A 17,164-nucleotide genomic window follows, 5' to 3' on the forward strand; every position below is an offset into this window, starting at 1 on the left:
TGATGTATCTAGAATCTATGGAGATAAGTTTGAGGACAAAACTTCAAGTAGATCTTGAAGGCTATGATGCCAAGAGGTTGAGGAACATGAAACTACAAGATGTGTTGAGATCTACGAAGGGATTCATTTTTTACTCAGTAGGAGAGGTTTTTCATTTGCACAAGCTAAAAGGAAGGAAATTTATGATCAATTACAAAATTAGGATGATGGAGAGAAGTATGCCCTTAAGGAACTATGTAAGAAATTGAATCAGGAGATTGAAGATTGGAAGAAGAATGAAGAAAATATTGTGATATCTCTGAAAGATAGATATGAGGAATGCATTAGGTTGGCACATGAGAATGATGTATTGAGAACTGAGTTAGTGCAATCTACTTGGTTTGCATTTAATAATGCTATCATTCATCCCAAATTGATATGTTGATGCTACTAGTTAGGGGGAGTACTCAGCTGTGTGGTTCAGATGTTTTATGTTTTTTCTTTGATGTTTATGTCAGATTTCTGGCATTGATGTCAAAGGGGGAGAGACATATGTGCAAAAAAGATCTTAACAGGGATATCATTCACAGGGGGAGCTTAGTCTTTGGTTCACAACTATATTGTTATATCATTTTCAGGAGATTGTTGGATGTCTTCTTTTGGGGGAGACTTGTTTAGCATTTCTTTGCACTTGGATTTTTCACATCTAGTGTTGTCATCAATGCCAAAGGGGGAGATTGCTGGTAAATTGGAGGAATTGATTATGTATTACATTGATGTCAACACTAACTGTTTTGATGTCTACCAGCTTCTGGTAGATTGGTTGGATTATGATGTTGATCAAGAGATTTTTCTCCGGTTTGGTCCGACTTGTGGAATTGGCTTGGATTGGTTATTTATGTATTCGTGATGCATATCACATTCAATTGGTTCTATATTTGATGATCTGGATGCTATCATTTGTTGTAGTAAGCCTTTTTGTCACCGGTAAGGGTTTTACCTACATTGCTTTCATGAAGATCTTTTGATGAATCCAATAAGTGGTGTTGGTGTGGCTTCTAGAAGGTTATCAAGATGTTGATGGTTATCATGTTTGTGTTCTAGTTGATCGGTGGTGTTGCATTTAGTACTAGACCTATTATGTGGTATTCTATGTTATTCTGCTAGGTTATGGACTGGTTTATGTAACATGTTTGTTGATGCTCCTGATGTCTCACCTTTTGGATTTATTGTTTGGTTTATATTGTTTTGGTTTTAGGCCATCTTCGTTTATCATTGGTTTGTGGGATTATGTAATAGATGTATTGTATTAACTTTTAGGTGGCTGACCTAATTGTTTAGGTCCTAGGTTGGTATAGATATGATGTAAGATCTCTTTGTGGATCCTATGTGATGGACATATATTATTATCTACACGTGAATAGTGTTGTAATCATATGCAGAGGTTTTGGTCAATCATAGCCGATCAAATTGGGTTTATGTATGAGGTTTAGGACATCTGGTACTGAGCTTAACCAAAACTTTACCCAGACATAGGAGATGCTACACTTGCAGTTTATCTTCATTGTGGATTGTAGTCTGATGTTTTCTTTAGTCAATGAGGCTCCTTTGGTGATGAGAAGTGTGCTCTAGGAAGTGTGCCTGCATGCATGTACTGGCCCCTTATTGGAATATTTATTCATCTGATCAGTGGATAAATATTGTGGGTATCTAATCCCACCATGGTTTTTCCTCTTTGAGTTTTTCCACATATAAATTTATGGTGTTATGGTGTTCATCTTTGTTGTTGTAATGTTACTTATTGTTATCTTCTTTTATGTGTACTAGCTGCTGAGTTATTGTGTTAATAAGGTTCAAATTAATCATTCTAGTGGTACACTTATTCACCCCCCTCTCTTAGTGTTCTTGGATCTCAACAGCTACTTCACCTCAAGACAAGGAATAAGGGAAATCCTAAGCCCACGACATAATTTTGTGAGACTTCAACCTATTCTAAAGAGGCCAATAAGAAGAAGGAGACACCCACATGTGCATATTACAAGAAATCATGACATGATGAGCATAAGTGTTATAGTAATAATGTTGATGAGCTTGCTCACCTTCATCAAAAGCACAATATGCCACTATCCTCATTAGTTTCCATCTTCTTCTTCAACTTGAAAATCATCTACTTCTCCATCTTCATCCACAAAAAAAAGAACTACATATTTTTGGAAAGGTACCACACTCTTGGCTTCCACCACTCTTAAGAATGGTAGATGGCTTCTTCATTTAGGTTTTTGGGGAAGGTTCTATTTATATGGGCAATGGATCATTTAATGATGTTCTTATTATACCCTCCTTGAAAAATAATCTCCTTTTAGTTTTTCAAATTACTCATGGTGCACGAGGTAATGTAGTAGATTTCACTCCTGATTATGTATTTATTCGAGATGTTGAGACTAGAGAGATCAATGTTACAGGTGTGGTTAATCATGCATCTAGATTTTATTATTTCTCTTATTTTTTCCCAATGATGTTGTTCCTTTGGAAGATGATCATACTATTCCACCAAGGGTTAATCATGTTTGTGAAGAGAAGTTTGGTCATTTGAACCTTTGTATTCTTGAGACTTGTTTTGAGCTTCCTCCTTTAGTATTGGAGGTTGCTTCTATTTAGCAAGTTTATCATAGTGTTCCTGATCTTTCTATGTGGGATGATTATTTGGTAGGTATTCCAAACTTGTTTGTGGAGTCTCATCTTACATATTTGGGAGACATATTTGAGGGACTTTTCTCCTCTTTGATGATAGTTTGAGCACAATTGTTAATACATCTACATTGTTTTCAGAGATAGATATTGATTGGTTTTCTCCTTTACTTGATTTGTCACATTCTTTGGTTGATCTTGATCATGAGTATGTGTTGGCTTATTAATACTTGGATATTCCTCCTCACCATTTATTTCTATTTGGGGACCTTATTCCTCCATTTTTCAGTTGGACATGGCATGACTTCTTCATAATTTGATGGACTTGTTTCTTCCTAAAGGGAAATGTGTTAATGGTAAGAACTGGGTCATCTTTGATTTATAATCATACTTCATAACCATTGGATCTTCTTCATTATTGGGGGGATATGTGGTATTCTTTCCTCCTTCCTATGAGAGGATCATTGATTTTATATACATGATGTATGTAATCCTTGGGGGGTGTGATTGAGTCCTCCATCCATGGATCTTGTTTCTTATCTCTATTTTGGAGAGGAATTTTGTCCCATAAGGTTTTCTCCTCTTCTCCATTTCTAAGAGATCATTTGCATTATACATGGGTGCATAACGTGGTCTTATAGCTAGGACCCATTTTGCATCATCATATAATATTACATAATATGCATAATAATTATTCTCCCTAAGTTGCAGTCAAGGGGAGGGGTGGATGTTGGAGTAAATTAATATTTTCTCACAAACTTAAGTTTACTTAGGCTAATGATTAGGAGGTTAGGTAAAATTGATTAATATTTTATTATTTACCTACATTAGATTTTGTGCCAATAGTTGGCAGGTAGTTGTACCTACCCTTTCATCTCATTGGTGCTTGCATTCTAGCCTTTTCCTATCTAATAAAGCTTATCTATAGAGTTTTATCATCAAGAAATGAGAATTTCTCTTGCATCTCTTTCTTCGTGGTTGGTTGTTACTCGGTAGATTCATGTTTGCCTCAACAAAATTGATACAATATTTGTACGGTAAACCTCATATTTGTTTCCCTCTCTATAAGAATGAGAAATATGTTGAGTTTGAAAAGAGTCAAGTAGCTCCCAAGGCTCTGAAAAAATATATTTTAACTGCCAATTTGAGATTTTCTGTACCCAAGAAGTATTAATAGTAATCAAGGAATCTGCTTCAATAACCAAATATGAGATATTAAATTATTTAGCCAATTTGAGTCCTAAAAGAAAAGCCTTAACTTCTCCTACATTATTAAAACCATTAGAAATTTTGAAAGCTTTAGCCACAATAAACTTCCCATCATGAGATTTAAGAACACACCCAATACTAGAGCTTCTGGGAATTTCTTTCAAAGATCCATCAAAATTAAGTTTTGTGAATCCCAAGGTAGGTGGTTTCAACTTCACTAATTTTTTTGCCTATGGTTTTAGCCTCATTCGTTAAAAGGATTCATTTTAACCTTATATTATTGTGTTGGGTTTCGGCCCTGTCAAAAACCTAATAGCTTTATAATAACTTTTTGGGCTTTTAGAACTTATGGATTTGATTTAATACTACTATTTTAATGGTTTGTTTGAAGTTGCTTTAGTTTATAAGTTGAGGATATTTTATGCAAGGGACTAGAATTTATTTTCTTTGAATTTTTCTATGAAGATACATCTCAAATTATACTTTTTTTGCAAAACTGATATGATTTCAAAATTTTAGGTGTTAACTGCTATGGGGGTAGGAAAGCGAGATCAGGTGACTAGGACCTAATCCCACTTTTGGCAACACATTGAGAATATGAAATAGCCTAGGGAGATAGATCACTTTGGCTACTTCTTGTGAGAAAGAGAGCCAAGGATTACCACTTCGGGTTTCTATTCCTCTTGTTACAAATGATGAGAAAAACTAGGGTTTGAATGATCAACTAGGCTAGGAGGTAAGGAATGGAGCGTAAATGAACTTAGAAATACATAAAATTGTAGAACTGAAACTGAGATACTCAAAGCATGAAAAGGTGAGGATTATGGATGTGTACTCGATTTTGCAAATTGAACAAAACTGACCTGGACCAAGGTGCCACGCCATTGTCCTATTTTTATAGACAGGAGGTTGCAACTGAAACACTACAAACTCAAGGTCCTGAGTCTGTAACCTATCAAACTTGACTGCAAAATGGAGGGAACAAGGTGCCATGCCCCTTTCCTTGACAAAGTTTTTCACTTCTGAGACTTCTGAGTGGTGTTGATGCCTTTTCCAGATCTGAAACTACCTTCAGATGCTTGTTTTTGCACCTGCAACTGAAAAAGGGAATGTTTTGGTGGCTATATGGAATTTTTCCTTAGTCAAACCCCTGTGTTGGTGATTTTCACCTCCACAAATAGGTGATAATATACTGAAAATATGTGTGCTAGAACCTTAAGTGTATGCAAGATCCTAAAATGAAAGAAACTAGACTTACCCTACGCATGGGAATAAACCCTAAATGTAAATGTGAATGTAAATAACAATGCTTCAAACAAAATATACTAAATGATTTAAATCATGAATATAAATGCACAAATTGATGTAAAGAGGCTCATACAAAGACATGAAAATAAAATGAAATCATACCAATCCCCAAGGGAGAGATATTGCCACTAGATCTTGTATTACTCTCCAATGTCTTCAAGGCTCCTTATTGATGATAAATTCTTGATGAAATTTTGTTTAATATTGTTGAATGTTGTTGAAGACTCCACATATTCTTCTCTTTCACTACATAGAAGGCTCCGTGTGCTCAAAAACCCACTCTTAGATTCTTCAGAAGATCCCTTCAAATGAAGAAAGAGAGCTCTTATGTATGAAACCCTAGATCTTAATTTTGACTTAGTTCCATCTTTAGGGCGACGTAGGGATTGAATTTCATGCCAATATTTTTGGGTTAAGAATTATAATATCATAGAATTATGCTCTCGAAATTTAGAGAAAAAAGTTGAGGACCATGCACACTCCTGCCACGGTCCATCCAAGTTTTCACCAAATTTTCAAGGCAGTTAAATATGATGATATTATAGTGAATGCCAAAGTTATATCTGATTTTGAGGTGTTTTGATATGCGAAACCGGGCCTTAAATGTCAAAATAGGACATAATTAGGGTTTATGATTAAATGCTTTATTGGAGGAATAATATAAAAAGGGGCACACTTACGATAAAGAGCCTAATTTTATAATGTGTGAAGTGATAAAATATGACTTTAGATTTAATTAAATTCTCAAAGGGAAATTAGAAATGCAAGATGCAAGACACACTAAGGCGGGTGATAACCTAAGTGTGAAATTGTACCACCCTAGCAAGGGTGTAGAATTAATGACAATACATTTAGCCCCCACTTTAGCGGTCATATGACACTACATGCATATGAAAGATAAAGTAAAGAAAAGTAAACATTAATGAAAAAAATATATCCACAAGTTTCCAAATGAAATCCTATGTGGTATCTGTAGTAGACAGTTAGGACCCGCACCCTACAAAAACATATGTTAGATAAAATCAAAAAATCACCTAAAATCTTACTAAGTAAGGTGATGAAAATTTGAGGGTAGCTATATGCCCCCCCTATTTTGGCTTGCTAATTTTAGTGAGTTGAAAGAGGGTATCATGTTTACCATATCGAATTGTGAAAGAAGAATGATGATAAATACTCACAAGAAGATTTGATACAAGATCAAAAAACAAGTGGAGAATCATTTGGTAAGAAAGATAACTAAGCCTCAATTCCAACACAACAAAGAGTTTGAGGATTTGAGAGTTATCTAACACAAGATGAAAGATTTAAATGGAGAAAAATGTAAAGTGAAGGAAGAAGAGATAGAAAGCATGAATACACACTTTGGTGATCCATGATAAGAGAAAATGAACCATGGACATCTCACCCCTAAAACTAGGTGATCCATGGACAGAAGGGCATTGAAAACTATCCCCCATAGTCTATCTAGGTGATCCATGTAAGGGAGAAGAGTGACAACACCATTAGTTCCGCTCAACCTTGTGCATGTGTGTGCAAGTAGAACAAGGATACCTACCTTTGACACCAAGAAGATATCCATCATGCAAAAATGTCATAAATCTAAGCAAGAGAGGGAATTCTCTTCAGGAAAGGATAAGATAGCTCAAAAGAGATATCTTGCTATATAAGTGTAAAGGAGATCCTTGGAGGAGAAGAGATCTTTACTCAAAGGACATCTACCTTCAAGAGGAGTTGTCTTAGACAAATATAACATCTTCTATAAAGAATGAAAGAAAGAGATTTGAAAATAGTAGAGGATTGAGATGACATCAAATAGAGATTATTTATAACAACACTCTTCTAAAAGAAGGCAAGATCCTCATCAGGGATATGCATTTGCACAAAATAGAAGGGTTTATTATTAAAGATACTACTCAATGAAGAAAATAAATTGATGAATAATCAAAGACTTCCAACACCAAGGAGGAGGTCCCAATTAAGGATATGTACTAAGGATCCCCATTAGGGATGCTTATTCCAATATGTGAGAAGGATTTCAAATATGAATAGACCTCTACAATCAATAAGAAATCCTTATAGTAGACACTATTTCACAAAGAGGAAATTTTAATCTCAAGAAGGAGAGATGTTTGAAATTACTCTCGCCCCCCATATATAGGGAGAGGAGATGAGATAGGAATAGGATATTATGTTGCGTCAAAAAAGTATGATTGCATGTGAAATTGTACCATCATGAAAGACAATGAGCCCCCAATAAGTGAGCTACCAATGTCACATAATGATGAGCAACACAATAGCCATTAATTTTATTTAATGACATGATAGATTGAATGAGGTATTTGAATATGACATGTTAAATGCTCTACTTTAATTGTGATTAAAAACATGTATAAGATGATGAATGTTAAAAATTCTTTAGAAAGAGAGAAGTTTATAGGAGAAGAATAGGCCATGAAGTCATACTTCTCTTGAACACAAGAAATAATAGGAGATGGATAAGTGTAATTCATTAGAGCCTTATTCCTAGATGAAGGGTTTTTAGAATGAGTAGAAGATAAAGCCTCATAAGTGGAGTTAGAAATCTCTTGAGGAGATTAATAAAGAGATTTGTTCATCACCAAGATTTCCTTACGAGGGGGATGGGTCTTGAAAGAAGTAAAAGATGATTTAATTGAGGTGAGGTTATCAACACTAATAAATATAGCATACGCATTGAGAGATGGTCTCTTATATGCTTTGGTGGGCTTAGAAGGATTATATCTGAGTCCAAATGAAGCTTCATGCATGTTTTATTCTAATGGAACTTTAATTCCTTGTTCATTTATGTCATGAAACCATTGCCATCATAGCCACTCTTAGCTAAAATGTGAAAACCAGGACCATAAAGGGATGCCAAATCAAAAGAAGATGGTGATGCCTCATAGGTCTTAATGCTATGTGAATTAGCTAGAGGATTTGAAGAACCTTGAATTAGAAGCAGCCACAAAGTGGTTACTTATTTGTTTAGACAAAAAGGGTTGCTCTTTAGGTTCCTCCTTAGATTTCTCCTTCTTAGTCTTAGATCCTTTCCAAGGTACCCTATATTCTCCTATAAAAGTAGCGGTAAAGTCTAGAGATCCCCAATCATCATTTGCAAGCACTTCTTTGGGAGAAAAGATATCTTTGGTAAAAGAATAAGGAGTATTAGAAGGAACAACATCATTAAAGGAAACAAATGTATTTGAAGAAGTAGAAGGATTTAAACAAGAATGGAAAGTAATTGAACAAGAAGATCTATATTTTAATGGTTCTTGAGGTTTGGCAGCTAACAAGGTATATGTCATATTGTTAGAAATGAATTTTACTTGCCTATGTAAAGTTGAGGGGATGACTTGCATGATATGAATCCAAGGTCTCTCTAATAGAAGGTTATATGTGAAATTACCAGGCATAACATGAATAGGTGTAGCTAACACAACAAGACCTACCATAACATGAAAGGTTATAACACCTAGACATTTTTTAGTAACATTATCAAAGCCTCGAATAGTAATAGAAGAAGGTTCAATGAGAGAATGATCCACTTTAATATTATCTAATAAGTCCACACCACAAACATTAAGGCCAAATCCATTGTCCACAAGGGTTCGACTTATAGCACTATCATGTATAATAAATACAATTATAAGAGGATCATATTTATTTTAAACTTCTAAAGCAGGTAACTCATTTTGTCTGAATACAATTTGAGCTTTGGATTTTTTTGTAGGATCAATCAAAGTGGACATGTTATTGGGTGTCATTGCATGTGAGACATTTATGTTTTTTAAAGCATCTTGTAACATCCCATGATAAGAAGGTTAATTTTGAACCAAATCCCAAATAGAAATCTTAGCAGGAGTGGCCTTAAGTTGTTCAATGAGATCATATTCCTTGTTAATATTGGATATACAAGGTGCTTGTGGAAGGGTAGGTTGAGAGAGAGGAAGTGAAGCTGGGATAACTGGAGGAGGACTAGGTTGCCTATTGTTTCTTGTGTTGTAAGTATGAGTAAACGTAATATATCTCTCTCTAATGATTTTCTTAGCATATTCATAAGGGATCTTAGTAGGATAGCCTCCTTGCATAGTAAGAATAGGTTTCTTAGGAGTACAAAAAGAATCATCAGCATAACCACCTTGAATCACTAAGATAGGCTTACATTGGTAATTTTGAGAAGGACAAGCACCTTGAACTGTGAAGAGGAGTTTATTAGGTGTTTCATTCACATGTATCCAATTTATTGAAGATAGTTTAGGAATATCAAAGGTGTCCTTAGAAGAAGCATGAACAAGATTATTGGAAGAATTACTGATAGTCTCTCCTTGCACTAAAATTTTATCATGGATAAGATCAATTTTAGGAGGGAGACGAGGGGTAGGAATTGATGTTTTAGGAAAGGTAATATAATACTTTATCACCAAAGGTTCTACATGGGAATAAACTCTCTAGGAGAAGGATCAACATTACTCTTTAAAGTCCCACCTTTGAGAGGGAGATATTTGAAAAAGATGTTAACCATCTTATCTTGAACTAGGGTATCCTTATGAGTACAACCAATTTGAAGAGAGAGAGATGATTTATTTTTAGAGGGATAATGATTGAGATTCATGGAAGGTGAGATTATATCAAGGGATTTATTAATCATGATTTCATCCCCTTTGGCTATGTTTCTCTCATGGGGGAGAGAATAATAACACCTTATTCGAATGGTTCATCCCAAATAGTGAGGTCATTAGGAAAAGTATTATAAATATCTTGCACAAATATGTCCTTATTGTTATTGCCAATTTTGGGAGAAGGAATAACATTTTTTATTAATTCTTCATCCTTAGGAAGGAGAGAATCAATACATGCATGTCCAAATCATCTTCTTTCCTCAAAATGTCTTTAATAGAATCTTTAGGGGAGAGAGTATTAAGGAAATTTATTATAATTTGATCTTCTTTCTCTAAGGCATACTTAGGGATAATACAAGCTCTAGGATAAGGGCAAGAATTTCTCATTAATGCAACATCTGTAGTCAGAATTTTGTATGAATCAAAAGGGGAAATGCCCTCACTAGGAAAAGTAGGGACAATACCATATTATTTCACAAAGTGAACCTCATGAGGGGAGTATTCTTTAGGAGGGAGATGAAAATATTTCTCCAAAGATTCATGCTTATGAAGGAGATCTTTGGAAGAAGTGCTCATAACCTCTTGTTGTACTAACATGCCCCCATTGGTAAGACCAAATTTAGGAGAAGATAAGTCAATGTTCATAAATACATTTTCACTTAGAAAGGTTTCATAAGAAGGTAAAGTAACATTATGAATTTTTTTTATGATATCATCCTCTTCCTCTAAGATATCTAGATGAGAATGACACATTTTAGGAGAATTGTCAAGATCACTCTTCAAATCTTCAAACATAGAGAATGGGATAGTTTTGAAGGGATTGGTAACAACCCTTTTAGGAACTAAAATGTTTTCATAGATAGGATGAGGTTATTTAAGACAGGGGAAAATTGAAACAAGGGAAGCTAACCCATTATAACATTCACAAAATGAATGCATCATGACAAAACATTTCATCTTTCAAATGATAACATGCAAAATTGAAGAAAATGTTCAATTTTAACCAATGAAAGAAATCTAAATGTTGATTAAGAAAATGAAATTTATGATTGAAATGTGTTCCTAAATCATATCTGAAATTAATGATCCAAATTAAGCTATCCACAAGGTCAATTTTGAATTGAAAAATTAGGGTTTTAGCAATATTAACCTCTAAATTTCAAAATTGGCAAGGAATTGAAACTTGTAAATGTAAATTAGAATTTGAAATAGAAAAAAAATTCACATCTGAGAACATAAATCATAATTAAAGAATGTTGGATTCACGTCAGGTGCACTAAAATGTGGGGGCGGGAAAGCGAGATCGGGTGACTAGGACCTATTCCCACTTTTGCCAGCACATTGGGAATATGAAAGAGCCTAGGGAGATATATAATTTTGGATACTTATTGTGAGAAAGAGAGAACCAAGGTTTACCTCTTAAGGTTTCTATTCCTCTTGTTGCAAATGATGAGAAAAACTAGGGTTTGAATGATCAACTAGGATAGGAGATAAAGAATAAAGCGTAAATGAACTTGGAATTGTACAAACTTGTAGATATGAAACTAAGATAATAAAAGAATGAAAGGAGGGATTCTAGATGTGTGCCTAATTATGCAAATTGAAAAACACTGACCTAGACCAGGGTGCCATGCCACTGTCCTATTTTTCCAGACAGGAGGTTGCAACGTAAACACTACAAACTGGAGATCCTGAGTTTGCAACCTGTCAAATTTGATTGCAAAATGGGCAAACCAAGGTGCCATGTCACTATCCTGGGTAGGACTAGGGCACCATTCCCCTATCCCTGACAAATTTCTACACTTCTGAGACTTTTGAGTGGTGTTGATGCCTTTTCCAGATCTAAAACTGCCTCTAGATGCCTATTTCTGCATCTGCAATTGAAAAGGGAAGGTTTTGGTGGATATATGGGATTTTTCCTTAGTCAAACCCCTGTTTTGGTAATTTCCACCTCCACAAATAGATGGTAATGTATTAAAAATGTGTGTACTAGAACCTTGTGTGTATGCAAGATCCTAAAATGAAAGAAACTAGAGTACCCTATGCATGAAAGTAAAACCTAAATATAAATGTGAATGTAAATAAAATTGCTTCGAACCAAATATGCTAAATCATCTAAATAATGAATGTAAATGAGAAAATTTATGTAAAGAAGCTCATACAAAGACATGAAAATAACATGAAATCATACCAATCCCCAAGGGAGAGGTATCGCCACTAGATCTCCTATTACTCTCCAATGTCTTCAAGGCTCCTAATTGATGATGAATGCTTGATGAAATATTGTTGAATTTTTTTTAAGTCTCCACATAGTCTTCTCTTTCACTACATAGAAGGCTCCTTGTGCTCCAAAAACCCGCTCTTAGATTCTTTTGAAGATCCCTTCAAATGAAGAAAGAGAGTTCTTTTGTATGAAACCCTACATCTTAATTTTGACTTAATTCTATATTTAGGACGACCTAGGAATTGAATCTCCCACCAATATTTTGGGGTTAAGAATTATAATATCATAGAATTGTGTTCCCAAAATTTTGGGAGAAAAGGAGAGGACCATGTGCACTCCCGCCACGGTCCGACAAAATTTTCACCAAATTTTCAGGGCCATTAGATATGATGATATTATAGTGAATCCCAAAGTTACTACTGATTTTGAGGTGTTTTGATATGCGAAATCGGATCTTAAAGGTTGAAATAGGACATAATTAGGGTTTATGATTAAATTATTTATTGGAGGAAGAAAATTAAAAGGGGCACACTTAGGGTAAAGGGCCCAATTTTAGAATGTGTGAAGTGATGAAATATAACTTTAGATTTAATTTAATTAATTAATTAAATACTTAAAGGAAAAATAGAAATGCAAGATGCAAGGCACACTAAGGCAGGTGCTAACCTAAGTGTGAAATTGTACTACCCTAGCAAGGGTGTACAATTTACGACACTACAACTGCATTGATATTTTCTATCAAAAATACCATTGATTAGTATCTATGATATTATAGGTAATGTGCCCATGATTTTATTGATTGATCTGTGAGTTTTCAATCTATATGTTTAGAATAATGTCAAAACAATAATATGTTTAATGATAATGGTTTGTACTATTCGGTATAATATATTGAATTAGTAAACATTTTTGCGTTAATTATGTGTTATTATATCCTATGATGAACTTAATAGTATTATTTTGGGCTTTGGTCCTATCAAAAAAGACAATAACTTATGGGTTTGATTTGATAGTGCTATTTCATGATTTGTTGGACATAATGTGCTTTAGGTGATAAGTTGAGAATTTTTTAGGCAAGGGATTGAGGTTTGTTTTCTTTGAATTGATTTATGAAGATACAGCTCAAATTCTACATTAGGCAATGTCAAATGTAGTGTGGAGAGATAGTAAAATAATCATACTACACTAAGGAATAACATGAAACATATGAGGACTTGTAATTAATAGGTTGTATTTTAGAAAGTTTTTAGTAAATTTTTCAAATCTAACAGTAAGGGAGAGTTAACTTAAATAAGAGGGTTGCAAAACATTAAAATATTAATTCATTAATCCACTAAAATAATTTGTTTTAATTTACTTATATGTTTAAGCTTATGTTTTATGATTTAAAATTTAATTAGTTATCACTAGTATTTTTTGTCAAAAAAAGTCATTGATTATATATCTTTGATATTATAGTTAATGCGTCCGTGATTTTTAATAAATGTTTTTGTGGTAATTCTATGTTATTGTATCATTTGATAAATTTAATATTATTTTGTGGTCTATTTTTTAACAAATAATAAATATACTATTAATTAAGAGATGATGTTATACATATGAGGGGCCAATACTTGTCTTTGCAATATTGCATTTATTGTATTTACTATATATGTAGATTAGTTGATAAATGAATTATGAAATAAAGATAACTATGTTACTAAGATCCCATTTAATGTAGGAGTGCTTTGAAATGATGACCAAATTTGAGGCTATTAAAATCTCACATGTTTTGAGGGAGGGTAATAGGCCAGGTGACCATGTGGCTAATCTAGGTGTGGTTTAAGATGATGAAAAGTGGTGGCAGGAAGGGGATCCCTTCCCATTCCAGTAGTGTGAGTTGGCGAGGGAGGACGCTGAAATTAATTCATCGCTCAAACATTAATGATGATAGATCACATGTGTAGAGATTTTCATAGAAATGAGCGAAGATGATTTTTTAGATTATTCTTGCATCTCTACTTGTTTTGTGTCGGCCTGAAGTCTAGTTTTGGTGTCATTTGAAAAATAATAGAAGTAGTATCATAATTGGTGGATACAAAAATGGAATGGAGCCCTCCTTGTGTGAGCTCTAGGAGAATAATGAGGAGGTCTGGAGGGAAATTGTGGATGGGGGAATGGAGCCCTTTGTTCAGAAACTTCATGGAAAAAATCATCAACTCACAGACTTATTTGTTGAGATTTTTGGGCTCAGTATGGAGGGTAGAATATTATTCAGGGAAAGGAAGAACTCAGAAGAATCCCTCTTAGTTTTCTATGATAAACAAAGTGAAAGAAGTAGGGTTAAGAAGTACCTGGATGGTGGCTACAACCGGTTGGACCTTCAGAGTCTTTGGGCAGACATGGCATAATTCATTATGAGGTAAATGACCCTCGATGGTCTCTTTGCTAGTATTTTATGTTACCATTTCACAATTCTGAACCATTTTAGGCATGACAAAAGAATTTTCATTCCGTTTTATCTTTTATCTTCTCTGCAGTTATTTATTAGTACACATGCTGGGAATGAGGGTAACCCGATTCTTCATGAAGGCTTATTCCTCCTAATCATGGAGTATGTGAAAGCCCATGAGGTTAAACCCTCCCCTACTCTAAAAAACCCTAAGTCTTTTGCTAGCTAGGAGCTGCATTATCTATTAGATATCGAGTTTGATGATGTAGAGAGAAGGGAGGCTATGGATTGGATTCATGTCCAAGTTTCAAACAACTCAGATTATAAACCCTTAAAGGATGATTGTTAGTGATATAGCACTAGTTAGTTTCTTTGTAGTGGACTCTGTGAATCAAAATGTGTGAATGGGCTATCGACCTTACAAATTTTGTATTTTGATTATTTATATTTAATCATACTAATGGTATGATAAAACAATAAAGATCCATTCAACTACTGAGAGGGGGGGGGGGGGTAAATCAGTAGATAGAAAAGTGATAATAACTTTTACCAATCTCAAAATCAACCTCCCAATGTAAACTTAGAACTGACAAGTTAAACCACTAAACTATAAATGCAATATCACTGTCAAGTTTAACATGTTGACTATTATAGCAGATTAACAGTAAACAACTTGAAACTCACAAACATCCAAATACATTACTGACATATGTAAAACTTCATCTCATATTGTTGTTGGTTAACATAAAATATCAAAGTGGATTAAGCAATTAAGCAATTTAACCATAGTAAACATAACCACAAAAACATTCACCACTTGGCACAATATTTTTGACATGGAAAGCCAAATGGGAAGAACCACAATGAGATGAGACTCACAAGTTAACTATCTGAGCTTTTCTAAAGTTTTCCCTTTTAGTAGCCAATCCTATTAAAGCTTTTACAAAAAGTCCTATTAAGAATAGATCCTGTTAGGGACCACCCGGTTAAGGGATTGACTATAATGCCCTATTAAAAGAAATACCCTGTGAGGAATAACCTCAGTAGAGGATTTTAAATCCAAGCTAATGGACCACCTGGTTAGAGGATTTGAATAACACTAATATCTTTAGAGCTTACTCCGTTAGGGGATTTTACTATTGTAATTATAAGAAAACAATAGGAGTTAGCTGATCTATTTGAATAGAAATACACTTTCTTTTTCAGATCCTTTTCATCCTCCTATCTTCCTTTACACAAACTCCAGATACATCATCCGGTTTGGCAACCACACACTCAACTAGAAATTTGCCAACTCTGAAACAAAACAACTCATCGACCTTATAAACAAATCACTAGGTCGATAACACAACAAAAACCTAATTCTCTCATATAGATTATAAACAAGTCAGTTCAAGTATGACTGTTGGATTACATAACAATCTCTCTGCATCATTCAAGATAGCCTCGACTGCTCCTTGATCACCGCTTCACCGAACATAGTAACTCATTATGTGGTTTGCATTATATTCAGTATACTTGCTCATTCCCAAGATAAAAACTATTATCTCAATGCACCAAAAACACTTTGAAACTCTTTTCATAAAACATGCATATGTGTCATAATCATCACCGCTCATCATCAGATCATAAACCAATATAATATACTTCATCAAACTTAATTGGTTAGGGTTTATCAAATCAACAGGTAGGGTTTACTGGTTCAACTCTCTATTACTTAGAATACCGGTTCACTCCACAAACTTACCTACCGGTTAAAATTCCCTTCACAAGCTCTTCCTATTAGTTACAAAACAACATTATAACAACATCATTGTCAGTTACAATTGACATCAATGACAACATAACATTTCATTAATGCAATCTTCATGCAAATGCCAACAATATCCCCCTTTGGCATTCATGGCAATACAAATATCAATACCATTGATTACTATGATTATGAATAGGAATCATGGTTTACATCTTACCACGTACTCTCCTTGTCTTTAGATGGTAGCTGGCTGTAGATCTTCTATCTGTCAATCATACAATTCTTCTCCCCATAATTTATAGTTCTTCTCCCCCTTTTAAAGCAATACCAAAGTGAAAGTAAACTGTACAATGTCAAAGTTCACTACTAAGCATCAACATCCTGCAACTTGATGCTCCCCTTGTGGAATAAGTCCACTCTACATCAATCCTATTGTAAAATTATGCAAGTAGCTCCAGGACTGATGTACTCTACATCATGCTCAATTGACCTCATGAAGAGGTACAACCCCTAGCTGACTTCTAAGATACTCAAAAGTAGACTTAGGTAGAGGTTTAGTAAAGATATATACAAGCTCCCCCTTCGTAGAAACATTCTCCAATAACACATATTTACTCTACACTTTTTCCCTCAAGAAATGATACTTCAATTCAATATGCTAGGTTTGTGCATGCAAAATAGGGTTCTTGGAAATATTTATGGCACTGGTATTGTTACATAAGACCTTTACAAGTTCTGAAAACTTCATCTTGAAACCTTCCAGAATGAGCCTCATCTAGATAGCCTCGGTACAATTCATATAAGCTGCAACATACTCTGCTTCAGCAGTAGATTGGGATATACAACTCTGCTTCTTGCTACTCCATGAGACTAGTCTTCCTCCAAGAAAGAATGGTCCACTGGTTGTGCATTTCCTATCATCAATATTACCTGCC

This window comes from Cryptomeria japonica, chromosome 7, assembly GCF_030272615.1.
Source record: "Cryptomeria japonica chromosome 7, Sugi_1.0, whole genome shotgun sequence".
In the NCBI taxonomy this organism is placed as follows: domain Eukaryota; kingdom Viridiplantae; phylum Streptophyta; class Pinopsida; order Cupressales; family Cupressaceae; genus Cryptomeria; species Cryptomeria japonica.